Source organism: Lutjanus erythropterus, chromosome 4 (genome assembly GCF_056507025.1).
Source record: "Lutjanus erythropterus isolate fLutEry1 chromosome 4, fLutEry1.hap2, whole genome shotgun sequence".
NCBI lineage: Eukaryota > Metazoa > Chordata > Actinopteri > Lutjaniformes > Lutjanidae > Lutjanus > Lutjanus erythropterus.
This window is the reverse complement of record NC_139320.1, coordinates 7,034,602-7,051,090: the sequence shown is the minus strand read 5'-3', so window position 1 is coordinate 7,051,090 and position 16,489 is coordinate 7,034,602. Positions and strand designations below refer to the sequence as shown.

Below are 16,489 nucleotides of genomic sequence, written 5' to 3'. Positions count from 1 at the left end.
GTTAGCTGTATGACGATAAATAACTTGGTTACTTTCAAAGTAAGACAGTTGATTTCAGTGATTATTGATAAATTAAGCAGTTTTTCAGCTCTATGGCCCAGTCCTAATCTCTCAAGATAATCCACAGACCTTGCTGTGAGCAGTTTTGTTGCCACCATTTTCGTTCTACTAAACTACACCCACCAATCGGATCACTGCACAGAAGGAAGTGTGTATCTACTCATGGGTGAGAGGTTAAAGCCCAGCCCGGGAGGACACCATTAATATTTATACCCTGTGCTGTCATGAGCATGAACCACTCATGTCTGAGTAGATGCACACTTCTTTACAGTGTAGTCCAATAGAAACAAAATCATTAACATTAACCTGTTCACAACGTCTGTGGGTTATCTTGCATAACTGGAATGGAATGGATTCTAGAAAGACACATTACTGTTGAGTTTTGTTTGAGTTCAGATACATTTTTTTGTGTGTTTTTAGCACAACAAGCTGAGTGCTATCTAGTTCCATGTAGAGCTGAACAGTTAATCAAAATGTAATTGAAATTGCTGTATGGCAAAGTGCAATACCCAAATCATGGGCTTATAATTTCTTTAATATATTTTTACCCATGAAAATTAAATTAAAAAATATAATCATTCCCACTAAAATCGTGACTAGGGCTGTGATCTTATCTTACTGTGGTGACAAAGCAACAGCAGGATGGATGTTTACCACGACTGCTTTAATAATTACCTGACATTGGATTTTGTTGTAGCATAAAAGTCTCGTCTGTGGTAGCCAATTACGGTAAAGGTGACAGGGTTAGCCTCAAAGTAAGCTGAGCTGGAAAGGCTAACATTAAGTTAATACTAACGCTAATGCTGTGTCTTTACAGCATCAGCTTGGTGCGATCGTGTCCCTTTCAGAAGCTTTGCAATCCAGTCTTGAACTGATGTGTCCTTTTGAAGACAGTAAAATTATAAATGAATAATTACTAGAAATTCTTGTTTCCAGACGTTTCTGAAAGAACAAGAGAACCTGCCTGACAACACGCTAAATGATCTTACTGCAGGCAGATGTTTTTCTTGGATGAACAAAAATAGGATTTTAAGGCTCAGAGATGCAAAGACTTGAAATGAGCCGAGTTGTGGACTGACTCCAACAAGCTGAGGTACTCTTCCAGTGGGATGATGGGAAATGATGCAGACTGTACATGTGCCCACACTTACCCTGGGAAGGATCTTGTAGCTCGTTGTAACAGATGGGTTTGCAGCATTGTCTGGAGTTTATTTAACTGTGTTGGTGGTGTAAGTTTCAGTTACATTGCTAATCCTCTGATGAGATACGTCTGACCTGCACTTGTCTGGTCTGGATGACTAACACAGTGGTTTGCTGTATTACATCGAGGCCTGCTCATGCTGTTTATGAACACTATCCCATGGCACCTTATGTACTTTGAGAATATTAAACACTGAAGCTGAAAGTTGAAATGGCATTGGTTCCATCCCAAATAATCAATATATATTGATGAGGCTTTTAACTGTTGTCAGACAGCCAGTTGAAGCCCCTGCAGCTAGACAAGACTGGAGGCTTTTTATTTGGATCCAAGCACAAATAAGGAATGCGGCCAATTTCTCAGTTGCATGTAATGGCTTGTTAGTGACAGGAAAAGCATTGCTCGCCTACTTGGGATGCAAAACAAATAAGCTTGTAAGCATCAGGGACCACACATGCCATTTAGCGTGATTTGTTTTAGCACTTGTTTTTGATTTAGTTTTAGTCTTGAGACAAACATATAAGCTATATTAATTTGAGTCATTTGAGTTATTCATTGACAAAAAATATAGGCCTGATATATTTTGTCATAGTTGTTTTCAAAGGTCATGTTTTAGTCAGTTTTGTTATGAAAAAAGTTTCCAGTTTTGAAATTAACGCTGATAAAGTAACCTGACATGCTAGATGGCATGGGCGATTTCTCCAAAGTAGCTTATGATAATGTCCACAGTGATGGATGATGACTTTGTTACTGAGGCAAAAATGTTTTTTGTCTTGGCACCCTGTCCAAAACTTATTTGTATTAGAGAAAGAAGAAAGAAAATAATAAACACAACATGGAGACATAGTGCAATGAACAACAGCAGCAACTTCTCTTTAGGTTCCGTTTTTCACATGTGAGAGAGAACCTAAACAAGTATGTCCACTCTTAGGAGACACACTTCCTTGAATACAGAAAGCTTTTAAATCATGATGTTCTGATGGTCAAGGGCTCAGAGGTTGATGGCTGTCAGCCGTCCTGATGGATGATGGCATCATCCATTGGCCCAACCCTACCACCGGGTCACAATCTTTCTCATATTACAGCTAAACAGTACACTAAAATATGTTTTGCTGGACAGACTTCCTGACTGGAGGCAGTTGGCTAGACCTGCAACCAATCAGAGCAGCGAAATGAAACAGCAAAATGTGACTTTTTCAAACCTGGACCGGTGATGCTACTTTGTCAATCATTATATAGAACCTGTGACTTTTTAGATAACCGGTTGTGATTGGCTGAACCTAATCCAAGGCTGGTGGAATTCTGCCAAAATGGAAGGGGAGCCAGATCTCTTAAACAGTCAAGCAACGATTAATTGATTATTCGAGTATTAATCGACTATAATTGATCAGTTGGTGGTTTTAGTAATTTTTTAAGAAAAGAGAAAATTCTTTGATTCCAGTTTCTTTAAAGTTAATACATTTTGGTTTCTTTACACCTCTATGACAGTAAACTGAATATCTTTGGGTTGTTGACAAAACAGTTGACTCTGAGGACGGTGTTTTGGGCTTTTGGAAACACTGATTGACATTTTGCACCATTTTCAGACATTTTATATTGCAAACAACTAATTGATGATGAAAATAATTGTTACTTTAGATTTACTGTATTTACCTTTTCATCTGTTTTCAGACAGAATATTCTGCAGGTAAATACTTATTTCATTGCTAATATTGCTAATTAAAAACAGAAGATTAATGACAGTGATATAAAAATTGAAATAAACAATCAGTATAAATGAGAAAAGCCTGATTGCCTGATAGGAAAACGATTTCTTTTTCTCTAAATAAGTCATTTTAATTATATTTGTAGCACAGCTTTAATTAAACCCCACACCTGTTGTTCATCAGCTAACTGATAAACTGATAACTTGATGCCTTGTGTTTAAAAGTGGATTGCAGAATATTTGCGCATTCCTTTTAATGAATTTCATCAACTCTGTGTGTAATCAGAGTTCTCTGTGTAGTGTAGTGTAGTGGCAGAACAAAAATTATCTTTTGCTAACCTGATGGATACAAATCCATTTAACCCAGACAGTCCTATTTAAAGCCCGTGCAGCAAAGAGAAATCATTAGCAGAACCCAGGAGCCCATCAAAGGCTCTCCTGTTAATGAGCTGCTCGTTACCTGCGCTTGCTTCAACTGCTCCTGCACAACTTGGCGCCTTTATTAATCGCTTTAAAGTCCGACTTAATTATTTTTATTATTTTTTTACTAAGGCTGTGCTTTGTTAATGAGATGTCTTGTGTGTTCTCTTGAGGAGAAAGACTCCGTTACCAGAAGGGAGAAATTTAATTTTGTATTTTTGGTCCCCCGCCCCCTCCCTGTCTGTTCATCGATCACTACACACCTGTCTCTGGAAAACCGCACTTGCTTGGATCTCGCTAGACATGCTAAAGAATCTCAATTAGCTAGTCAGCACTTTGAATCAGCTTTGACCTTTTCCAAGAATCATCCAAAATCACCTCTGTTATGACACATATCTCTGCTCCTTTAACACAACTGCTTGTCACAAGTGAGAGTTTTGAGGATAAAAAGGCATTTCTGGAAATGTCTCTAAAAACATTTTTTTTCATTAAAAAGGTTATTTAATTTGAAATCACTGTGACATGACTTAAGACAGCAATATGACTTAGGGCTTAGTCCAGCTGGACATAATTATAAAGTGTCATAACACATTTTCAATTATTATTTGTTTATGTGAATATGTGGAGACAAAACTGGGTTTTAAAGGGATCACTTAAGGGTTTCTAAAAGGCTTTGTGGCCCTTTTCCAAATTGCTTCTTTAGGGACTCATTGGACCTTAACACAGGAGCCACTTTTGCCCATTTCACCTGTGCTGACAAGAAAAACTGAACAGATATTAGGAATGCATGATGAATAGGGCTGCACAATTAATTGAAATTTTATTGAAAATGCAATATGACTTTCTGCAATTTTCAAATCTCAAGAGGTGCAGTATTTGTTAAAGGCAAAATGTATGTCAAAATAATATCTAATATCTGACAATATTTGACAAATTGTATTTCATTTTAATTTTTTTTTTGAATAACTTTGCTAGAAAAACTAACCTAACATTTGGAGAATCAGAGTCAGACCAGTTTGAATGTTGTTTTGTGCAAATAGTGATGTCAGATAGATTTGGTTCAGTCCTTGTAAGGGAAAAAGGGGATTTTTCTTCTAAACACATTACACATGTTAGAGCATAGTTGCTGAAAACATGAAAACACTGAGAACTAACTATTGTGGAGTAGAGGTGGTGAAAAAAATCGATTATTAATTAATCGGGATTATGTTATGGACGAGTATGAATCGATTATTAAATTTTCAAAAATTGATTATTTTTTGCATTATTTTATTTTGTACAAATGTTATCCCGCGGTCAAGTTGAACGTCACACGAGCGCGCCCAGTTCCAGTTCGCAAGTGCGTGCAGGTTGTTTTCAGGTCGTAGTGGTGTTTGACACTGAGACATTGGGGTGGACACGCCGCCTGTGCTTCAGAGCAGAGAAAGCTGCTCATTTTGTCATTATTTTGAGACCTAATTTTGAATCATTCAGATTTGTCTGGGTGGTTAATAACACATTTCTGTGGTGTGACACACTGTTGCTTTACAGTGTCTTTAAATCATCCATCTTTGCTCCCTACATCTGAGCCTTTCTTACCCTTAGCTGTGCATAAACTAGAAGTTATATGAACTTATTTTTAAGATACAAAAATTTGATCTTATCAGTTATTTTATCAGTATCTGCCGTGTGTGTGTAGTAATCAATATCTGCTGAAAAAAAACATATTGTGCAATGAAAACCCATTAGAAGAGACATAAAGAAATATCTTAAAGAATAAATCTGTTGATAGACACCAGTATTGGAATCTGATGAGCTTCACAGATGTAATCCTGAAAAAGACAGACAGACAAGAATATCGTCACGAGGCGCCTTTTGTACCAACCATTTAGTTGGAGAATGGAAGCTGGTAATTTCCATTGAAAGTTAATTGTATAAGATTGCACCACCGTTTTGTATTCTTTCTCCTTTGCTTTTTTTTCCACTGAAAGTCACATTTCTCTTTGAATAAGAGTTTTGTTCTCTGTAGGCAGCAGGGAAGCAAATTAGCTTTTGCAGATTTTGCCTCCTTAGTTTGATTTGGAAGTTTTTTGTTCTTTTTTGTTCTGTTATCATCAAAACTCAGTTGCCAGTACATTTAGTGACACTAAGCTAAAGCTAGAGCAGTCTGATACAACAGCCCTACTGTAAATCCTCCCTTCATAAAGATTATAATGTTCACTTTTTGTTGAAAGTGTTACAGTTGATTCAACTATACCTTCATTTTGGAGGATGTAGTTTGCAGTGCTGCTGAACTGTACTGCATTAAGTAGAGCGGTGTTTCTAATATTTTGTCAACCTCTTCAATGAGGGCAGACTCTACATAAGACATTGCAGTGACATTTCCTGAAAACTTGAGGTCAGCTGTTAACATTTAAGGAGGTGTAATAAAGTGTCAGGTTTTGCCAGGGAAGAAGAACATGTGGCATTATATCTCTGGCATTTGACCTTTCGATAAGCCCCGCCTTTCTTAGTTACTTTTGCTACGCCTGTCAAGTTTTCCATTCTCGCACTGCACATATGGAGTTTACAGTGATAATGGTGGCAGATTCAGCATCGAAATTAGGAGTCGTTGTTGAAACACGAGGTCTGTGGTTCCACAGAGAGGCAGCGTCTCAGTTCTAGCCGATGATTGGGGATTTTGTGGACTAAAATGATAACTCTTGCTAGCAGATTTCACAAGTGTCAAGTCACAAGCTAACACTAAAGCTAATACTTGAACTCCTCAAGTCATCTGAGAAGGCCATCTCCAGCTGACTTTTTACTGTTTACATCTGACACATTTTAAAACTGGAACCCTGTAAAAGAGTCTGAAATATGTAACATTTCTTAACGTCTGCATACATGATGTAACGTTAATGCTAAAAGATTGACGGCAAAGCTAGCTTACATCCCAGAAAACAAAAATATAGAGTAGATGACAGAAATGCTCTCATTAACATAAGAAAAGGAAGCACAGGGACCGGATTAAGTTCAGTGGACCTTGAGACTGGTCGCCCAGCCAGCCAGCTGGACTGCAAGCACCTCAGGAAAAGAACTAGAATAAGAGCTAAGCTAACATTGAGACTCATGAAACAAGTATGACTTGTAAAAATAAAGAAAAAAAAATTAAGACAAATTTAAAGGATCTTTACCAAACAAAGATGTTTTCTTATGTCTGTAAAAAAAAATAGCGCCTCCAATACAATTTCAGTTAATTATTCAGCCCTATTTTACATGTTGCCAGAAAATGATTAACATTCATAGACATTAGGGCCGCAATGATTTTTTTTTTTCATTATCAATTCATCTGGTGATTTTTTTCATGATTAATTAGTAATCATTTAGTCTCAAAAAAGTGTCAAAAATTGGGTAAACTGTCAGCACAATTTCCCAGAGCCCAATGTGTCGTCTTCAAATTGTTTCTTTTGTGCAACCAACAGTCCAACACCCAGAGACTCTTCATTTATTGTCAGAAAAGACAAAAAAATCTGGAAATCCTCACATTTAAGAAGCTGAAACTAAGAAAAGTTTGACATTTTTGCTTAAAAAAATGACTGAGGTGATTATTTGATTATCAAAATTGTTTGTAATTAAATTTCTCTCATTTACCTAATTAATTTCAGATCTATTCTACTGTGGTGTAGCAAAGGTTTCCACAACCAAGAACTCATTTTCCAGTTTGCCTAAAGCAATTTTTCTTATTTTTCAAGCATGATTTAATACATGGTGTACTTTATATGTACTAGCTGAAGTAATTTCGGGTTTTTTGCCAAGTAGTTGTTTGTATTGTGTTGCGTATTTGAGCAGGATGTGGCAGTGCAGATATAAATCTCGCTCCCCCCACTACAGAGGGAGTGGGGAACTATTAAGATGGCGATAAACTCACTGTTCCAGGCTGTCGGCTCTCAAGGTCTGCCTGAGGAGTGACCCATCATGAAAAGAGCCAAATCCCTCCCCTCTGCACTTTGTGACTCGTTCGCTGGGTTTACAGAATCCTGTCAGGTATGAAGGGTTTGCACAAGATAGCTTTTGGTGAGACAGAATGCATAATACATGTGAGTGAGAGAGAGATAGATAGAGAGAGACAGAGACTGTGGAGGTACAGTAGCCTTGTCGGCTGCCTTTGATGCGCTCGACTCCACCCCACCCCCCTCCCCCTAACACCCACCGACTCCCCAAGTGACCACAAAGCTGCCACAGAGATTGATGGACGGGAGCAGATAAGAAACACCTCTCTGCCACTTATAGAGCCACCTCTGGACTCTCCGCCATGTTGCAGTGCAGTGACGGGGGGGAGAAGAAAAGAAACAAAACAGCACAAGCAATATGCTAAATAGGAAGGGCCAGTGCTGAATTCTTTTTACCCTGAAGGTGCTGAAGGCAGTCTTTTCAGACAACTGCGTGGCTCTGACACAGCCACTTAATCACTGTACTAAATTATTATGCACAGACGGGGAGGTGTCTGTTTTCAGATGTTACTAGGCTACATCTTCCCCTCCTAGTTACAGAAGTGTTGACAAAGGTTGACAAAGATAGTGTTTCTATGTATAGAGCCAAGCATATTGCTCAATATATGATCAAACATTTGGTAACATTAAGATAATAAACCCTATCAATGTAGCTAAAACACATCTGTAGAATTAGTATGGGCTTCCCAGTCATAGTAGGATTGTGAAATATGAACAAAATGTAGCCTGTATTTTTGTATTTTCTTCTTCATTCAGCTACCATGTATAAACATATAGATATCAAAATAATGTGGAAATCACATTATGCAACTTATGTATGTTACTTTGATCAAAAACCAACCAATTCTGACGATTCTACCGTCAAATGTGGTTTAATCATGATGTAATGCTTAGGTAATCTGAATCCAGTGCGGGAATGGCGGAGTCCTCCACCACTATTTGGAGAGGTACCCACTGAATACAAGTGCAGTGAATCATGCAGAGTATGGTCAAACACTGAATTGATTATACAGGTACAAATCAGGTGCAAAAGTTCCATCACAATACAATATCTTATCGATTTATTGGACAAAAACACAGTATTTGCCAATACGAAGAAGATTGCCACGATATAATTTCAATTCAGGGGTCATAGGAAATAAATTATGATTCAACAGTTTTATGACTGAACTCATCCAGACAGGCATGTCACAGGAATTTCAAAATAAAGGTTTATCTTAAAGATGACTATATAGATCAATATTGTCACTTTGCATTGATAATAATGTAAAGTTATAGCCTAAATAATCACACACCGACCTATGCATGATGTGCTTCTTAAGAGTCATGGTGCAGTGAAACAGTAGATGTTTTATTTCCTATAAATTCTTTACAATAAAAGTAAAAGTGTTTTGCTACTTAAATGATTTTATTATGAAGCATTGGAAACAGGAAATGTTGGGTTTTCATCAACAGTAATTTAACATGACTTCTATCTGCTGAAAGCAAAGATGAAAAAGTAAAATAGTACAACCAGCAATGCAGGAAAAAGAAGTTAGAAAATTAACTTCGAACCCCAGAGATTCAGTTAGAAGCTACAAAAGTCCTGAGAGCAAAATCAATGCATTGTGAAATAGAAGTGATGTATGAATGAGATTGTGATTTTTTTTTTTAATACAGTTCATCATGCAGTCCCATTACACATGCACAAGAGATTCACAGGGAACAATACAATATGCACTTTAAATACTGTTTGATATTGAATTCATTTAGTAGAAGCTTTGCCTCCTTGCATACTAACAGCTCTCCTGCAGTCAAATCAGAGCTAATGCAGCCTTTCCTACTGCTTGTTCATCACACTGAAAGAATGCAAAACCACAGGATGGCGTTTTATTGCAATGCAAGAGAAGTCAGATGATTGGCTCTCATCTTAAACAACAGTTGGTCTTCTGTTGCTTTTTTTTGACAGATTAGATGCTCAAGGTATGGTTACTTTAATTTGTCTTTTGAAACAGAACTGTGGGAGCTGCAGTGTAAAACATGCTTACCATTATCACCAGACAGGTGTTATCAAATGTACCAGGAAGGACATCTTAAGGATTGTAACTTTAAAAAGCCATGTGCAGTCACATTGGAGAATGACTCCCTATAATGAGCAGTCAGCTTGAGAATACAGTCCTGTTTTGCCACCCATCATAAAGTGTTCACTGTTCACTGTTGGATGTTCACTGTTGGATCTCTTGTTCCAAAGACACATTACTACGGATAAATTTTCAACTGGTGGTAAACGCTGCAGTTGTAAATGTGGGAGGCAGAGTAATGATGTACTTACACAGCACGTTGTGCATTTTAAGTTTTAAATGGGCCACAAAAATGTTGTAAAGTGCAGGTCCCTTGATCAGAAAATGGCTGATGTCGGTCTAATGTGCAGCTTGGCATCCATGATGTGAACATGCTTGTGAAGCCCTGGTGCAGCCTCGTGCGCTTGTACGAGGAAGGTCACGAAACGGTCGATCAGTTGAGCTTGAAGGAGAGCTGTGAGACTGTAGTCATGAGCCAAACCACACAGTCAGTGCTCTGCAGGCTTAGAGAAGCAGTTTATGGAACTTCTAACAAAGATGATGTGTTGCGTAAGAAGATAACGGGGAGTTTTTATGGTTTGCAAATGCTCCTCATCTGGTTTTGATAGCCCGAGTTTAGTGGCGCTGCCTCCATTTTGAGCTGCTACCTATGAAGTAGGACTGAGCAATAATATGGATATTTTTAGGCTATTCTGCGATATGCAATATGGTCGATTCTCATGAAGCTTTATTGACCATGTCCAAGTAATATTTTATAAAAACTGCAATTAATTTTTATAGGTTTTGACATTTCCTATAAGATGATGAAGGACACTATAAGGATGAATGTTTTTTTTAATATATAATTGTAGCATAAGTCAGGGAATTTTTTAACAAAAAATGTATAATGCATAAAGATATATATTATACTTATTTTCTTGAAAATCATTGTGTTTGCACTAAATTTTCGCCATTACTGCAATGTAATGTCATCTGCCTAGAAACACTATGCATCATGCACCCCTTTTAAATTGACACTCCCATGATGCATCACTTGAGACAGAATATTCAAAAGGGCGCAAGCTCAGTTGCTGGTGATCTATACATTTAAAATTAAATATCATTTTTATGTGATGGTAAAGAAAATATAAGATCATTACAGTTACACAGCTGCTGCGCAAGTCAAGACCTGCGCACCAACTCACTCACAGTGACACTTAAGCTAGTCCCCAAAATAAATGGCCATCATCAGACATCAGAGGTAAACCTGTGTAGCTTGTTTGTGGAGCTAATATGACCGTAATTAAAGAATATAACATAAGACGATGTTATGAGACATAACATCAGGACAAGTACAAAAACCTGGACACAGCAGAAGCTATAGAAGTCAGAAGAGTTTAAAAAGAGTCTGGTGTTCACAAAAGCAAAATCACAAAGTGAAGCTGCAGTGAAAGCTAGTTTTATAGTGGCACAAGAGATAGACAAATCAGCCAAATCAGCCCGGGCATTTACAGAGGGAGAGTTTTTGAAGCGCTGCGTGATTAAAGTGTGCGACGTCTTTTGTCCTAACACAAACAAGCATTTTCAAATGTAAGCCTCAGCAGGAATACTGCTGCTGATCGGATATGTGAGCTTAATATGTGCACTTAAATATTTTGTACTGAAGTATTCTCATTTTGCTTTGTTATTGTTGAAGAAAAAAAATATTTTAATTTTTATTTATGTTATTGAGGAAAAAGTTGTTGCAGTTTGGCTGTTCAAATTCATATTTCTGAATAAAACATAGTCAGGTTTAGACTGTTCAATAAATGTTCAAACTTTTACTAGCCTTCCCCTTTCATGTGAAGAGAACAGGAAGATGCTGTAGTACTATTACATAAACAGGGACATTTATTTCTTTTCCGTGGTAGCAAACACGACTAGAGCTGCAATAATCACCAATTATTTTGGTTATCGATTAATTGGTTTGAGTAATTTTACAAGAAAAGAGTAAAAAATTCTTTGATTTCAGCTCAGACAGTAAACTGAATATCTTTGGGTTGTGGACGTCACCTGGGGCTTTTGTTAATCGTGATCGACATTATTCACCATTTTCTGACATTTGACGGGCCATTAATCGAAAAAATAGTCATCAGATTAATCAGTGATGGAAATAATTGTTAGCTGCAGCCCTAAACACAACACACAGCCTTCCAGTAACTATTTTACTGTGATCTGAGCTGATCTACACACTTCATGGCTGATTGCTGTAAAGTAACTGCCCATCAGCAGTGACCAAAGGAAACACGGAAAACTCTGCTCTCTGCTGTGTTTCACATTAATTCATTCTGGAATATAACAAATGTAATCATCCAGCTCTACTACCTATGAACAGGCCAGCGATCATTTATGGATGGACCCTCTCAGTGTTAACTGTCGTAGTGCAATTTGCTGCAACCTGGCAAATAGTTTTTATCTCACAGTCATCATCATTCTGTAGATTCAGCTGTGTCAGTCCGTGGAGCCGCTGGCACCCTTTTGGCCCACTCGCGCCGCGGCCAATGAGGCCTAAAATGCAAAGATTTACTGCAGCAGCACCTCGGCCTGAGAGACAGCCCTGGCTTTTACTGAGGTGGCCCGCAGGGAGGCAGACTGAGGAAGATGGAGAGGAGGAGGAGGAGGAGGAGGAGGCTGGTGACCGAAGCAAGAGACGGAAAAGCCGGTTGTGTATCAGTGAAGCTGGCTTCATGACAGTGGCTCATAGTCGTCCCTTTGTTGGAAGTTATATGAGGAAAAGGTTAAACTGGCGTCTTGATGGCGACATACAGTCTAGTCCTGCAGGATGTTGGCTGCGCTGTTTTCTGGCAATGACTTCAACATAATGCAAAAGGAAATATCCAAACTTACTTTATCTGACACTTGGATATCATCACTCTCTGATGTTTGATGCTTTTTTCCAGGAGCTATTTTGTGATAAAGTGTTGTAATTTTCCAGAATCGCCCACCCCCGAGCTAAAACACAATACATGTTGTTGCTGCAATGCTTTATAGATTTTTGAGCCCTCTGTGGGTGGTGATATTGGTGTCTCTGCCTTTTCTTCGACGTGTTTCTTCTTGTAAGATTATATTTGAATGTTGCAGAATGGTGAATCCAAACCCTGATGTTAACGGCACTAAAGGCCCAGCAATGAAAGCACACTGCACTGCCAGCAGCTGTTCTTAACCGTCGGAACGTTTCAGGCTGAATATTTGATTAAACTCCAGCCCCTCGTTCTATCGCGATGCCAACGTTTTGGCACCGTCGTCCGTCATCGCTGTGATAGTAGGCCTAGACGTAACAAATCAAAAGTGGGTCGAAGGCTGCGTCAGATCACAGCTGACAGGGGTAGCAAAGATATTTGTTGTTTACGCCACAGCGAGAGCCGCTAGGAAAGTGCAGAAAAAGCCTTTGATGCAAAAAATGAGCCCTTTCAGAAGCCTGCCCCCTCACAGAATCATCAATAAAAGATAAGGGAAGGAAAGCAGCAAGGATGGTGAGACAGTGACAATGAAAAGGATGAGATAGACTATTTCTTTTCATTGATCTATGTGCCCAATGGGAGGTGGACTGAGTGGGGAATTAGTATGTGTTACAGCACGTCATTGCATTGCCCATCCTATACATGGCAATAGACATGCTGCACCTACACATACACACACTGTTAGAGCTTGATCAGCCAGGTGTTTATATGGTTAAAGGAAAAATCTGGTGTGTATTTTTCTTATTGTCAGCTGATCTCATTAAAAGACCGAAACCACAAATGAATTGATCCTTCCTTCAAATGTTGTAGCTCATTCCCCTGTGTCCTAGAGCTCTGTGGTTGTCAAAAACTATTAAAAACACATCAGTAAACCACATGTACAGTCCTGCTGCACATTCTCATCAGCAAACCTAATGTATATTCATCCACAGATGAAAATAGTCCCTACAAATGTGCTGTTTTGTCCTATTTAAGCAACTTTTGTTTAAAACTGCAGTATCCACAAGGGGTGGGAGATGTTTTTTTTTTTTATTCCTGAATAAATTTTTTTTAAATATATGTTAATAAATAGCTGTTTGTTCAACAACAGAACAGGCTGAAACGACAGCATTAACAAAGTATCACTATCATATGATCAGAAAACTGTTGCTTATTTAACACATCCAGCAGACATGGAGCACCATTAGTATGGAGCTGCATTTCTGTAGCTACTATTTGCTAACATTTGTCTGCCATTTGGTGCTGGGAAGGTAACGCACTGTGGGTTTATCACAGCTTTTTTATCTGCTGCCGGCTGCTTGTCACTAACTTTGTCTGCCATTTTGTACTGGGAAGGTAGCCAACTGTGAGTTTATCAGAACTTTTTTTCCTAGTTGCTAACTTTGTCTGCTGTTTGGTGTTGGGAGGGTGGCGGACTGTGGGTTTATCAGCGCTTCTTTTCAGCTGCTAGTTGCTAACTGTCTGCTGTTTGGTGCTGGTAAGGTAGTGTATTTGGATTTATCATAGCTGTTTTCTGTAATTACTAACTTTGACTGCCATGTGGTGCTTGGAAGATAGCAGTTTACTTTTTTTCTGCTGCTGCCAGCTGCTAGTTGCTAACTTTGTCTGTTGTTTGGTGCTAGGAAGGTAGCATACTGTAGGCTTATCAGTAGAGATGCACTGATTGACTGGCCAGAGACCAGAACCAGCCGGTCAGTGTCACATATACAGTTCTGTGCCCGTCATTGTCACACACATGTTCTGCACGATGGTCACGTCATGCGTGCAGCACACAAACTGACCATGATATCAACACAGCGCTGATGACAGCTACATACTCTGCTTGAAGATGGTGTCAGAGACAGATTCCAAGAACAGGATAAAGAGAAGACAGACAGTCTACAACGAGACAGAGCAGCTGATAATGTCGCAAAACAGCCGTACACTTTGTAGCTCTTCATGCTAATGTTAGCCAGCAGACTGCTGTTCACAGAGGGACAGTTAAAATCTCACCTCCTGTTCTGGCTGAAGAATAAACAACCTGTGTTGATGTGTCTCCTCAAACATTTTCTCATCCAGACTCGTTTAACTTCTGCATCTGTTTTTCTCACGGCAAAGTTTTACTGCAGCAAACTGTTGCACAGCGTCCATCTCCAGTTTGTTTACATCTGCTTCCACAGGAGATCACGTGAAAATGTGTCCTGTGAAATCTCGCGAGATCACGTTCAGCTGATTCATAATCTTAATGTAAACCTATAATAAGCCCTGGCTGTAACCCAGAGGACTTTGGAGAAAATTTAAATAGTATTTAATGAATATTTAATAGTCAGTGTCTTATTATGAACATCTAATTAAATTTTTACAAGAAAAGTTGCAAAAATGTTTGTGAATGCTGTCAATTCGTTTCTTAGAAAGACTGAAAATTGGAGCATCTCTACTTATCAGAGCTTTTTTTTCTGCTGACAGCTACTAGTTGCTAACTGTTTGGTACTGGGAAGGTAGTGTACTGTGGGTTTATTAGAGTTTTTTTTCTTTTCGCCCACTTTGTCTGGAAATGAGGTTAATGATAGTGGATTTTATGGACCAGAAAACCAAAACAATGAGCTGAATGATGATACAGTTGTCTTTAGAGCTGAGGGGAGCTTGCAGAGTTAGTTAATAACTCTCTGTGGGCTCATCACTACCAGCGACACCTTTCACATGACGCAGCATTTTGGCCCATTTTTCATTTAAATATTTATTAGCGCAGCTTTAACCTTAGTCCTCATCGAACAATTCAGACTGTATAGTCAGTCTTATTCAATTAACTGTGACTTGAATTGTTTGTAGAACTGTCCTGACAGGCTCTGCAGCTTGGGGTTGTGTCAGGACAGGCCTTGTTTGTTTGCATACCTTGAAGTGTTGTCATGAAGCCTTGAAAGCTGGTTCAGCTCCTGGAGTGCTTTCTGTCTACATTGTTTTAGTTGACATTTGGGACATTACAGAAAGAAAGTGACTGCGACTTCACTTTTAAAAATGAGAGAAGTGAAATGAGCTCGACTTGGCGCCAGGGTCTGAATCAGTACAGATGCTCAAGCTTTATGGTTGTGGTTTTACTTTGAAGACACAAGCCATCGCTGTCTGCTGTAGCCTTAGACTGCAGCCATGTGCTGAGCTGATGAGATGTCTACATGTATTCTTGTGACTGTCAGCAGATCAGGCTGAGTTGTTGTACTCACTCTTCTTCCTAAGTGTAAAACATATGCACAGTGGTAATAAGAATGGAGAACAATGCACAGCTCGTTTTTCTTTATTAGCGTATTCATCTGAACACCAAGAGGCGGTATCACAATAACAATGCACTTTTAATAATTTTCCATGCCAGTGTCTGACTCACATTTGAAGGCTGGTGTTGCTAGGAGAGGCGCTATAAATTTCCCTGGTTTAAGATTTCAAGTTTTATTAGAATAAACCTTTAATCCATCAACACATGCTCAACACAATTCTATGCTGCATTACAAAAGTACAGTGTCCATATTAGGGGAGCTTAATTCATTTTTTTTCAGCCAATGCAGATGACAGTGATGATAATTACCTGTTTCTCATGGACAATACTGATAAGATAGCAGATAATTTAACATTTTTGTATTTTCAAAAGAGGTTCATATAACCTGTAGTTTATGCACAGCTGAGGGAAAGAAAGGCTCAGATGTAGTGAGCAAAGATGGATGATTGAATATGCCACAGCTCTGACCGAACTAAACTGAACTAAAACTGACTGACATCACTATGACAACAAAATCAAAGAACTGTTCTGACTAGGGATGGTAATGATTAATCAATGAATGATAAGACTTTGGTTGATAAAGTAAAATTGAAACGATCTATCTAATAAAGATCTGAAATATAACTTAATTATTTTCATGAGTGTGCTCCACATGTTATCCAATATTCAAGTGTTTAATATTTAGGCCTTCATATGCTTCATAGTCTGTGCTGCTGTCAGAGAATATGCATTATGTTGCTGTGGAAATAAATCTATTAATCAATTGATTGTTACCAATGATCAATTAAGAAAGTGCTTACAATTTGAAACCCTAAATGTACATTTGTGTTCTAGTAAAGTTAATTAAAAAACAACT

At 38.5% G+C, this 16,489-nt stretch overlaps 1 protein-coding gene across 1 annotated transcript in view; it reads left to right on the top strand.

Annotated features, from left to right (window-relative positions):
- sorl1 (sortilin-related receptor, L(DLR class) A repeats containing) overlaps positions 1 to 16,489 on the top strand; it is a 143,910-nt gene that overhangs the window by 11,077 nt on the left and 116,344 nt on the right. The window lies entirely within an intron of this gene.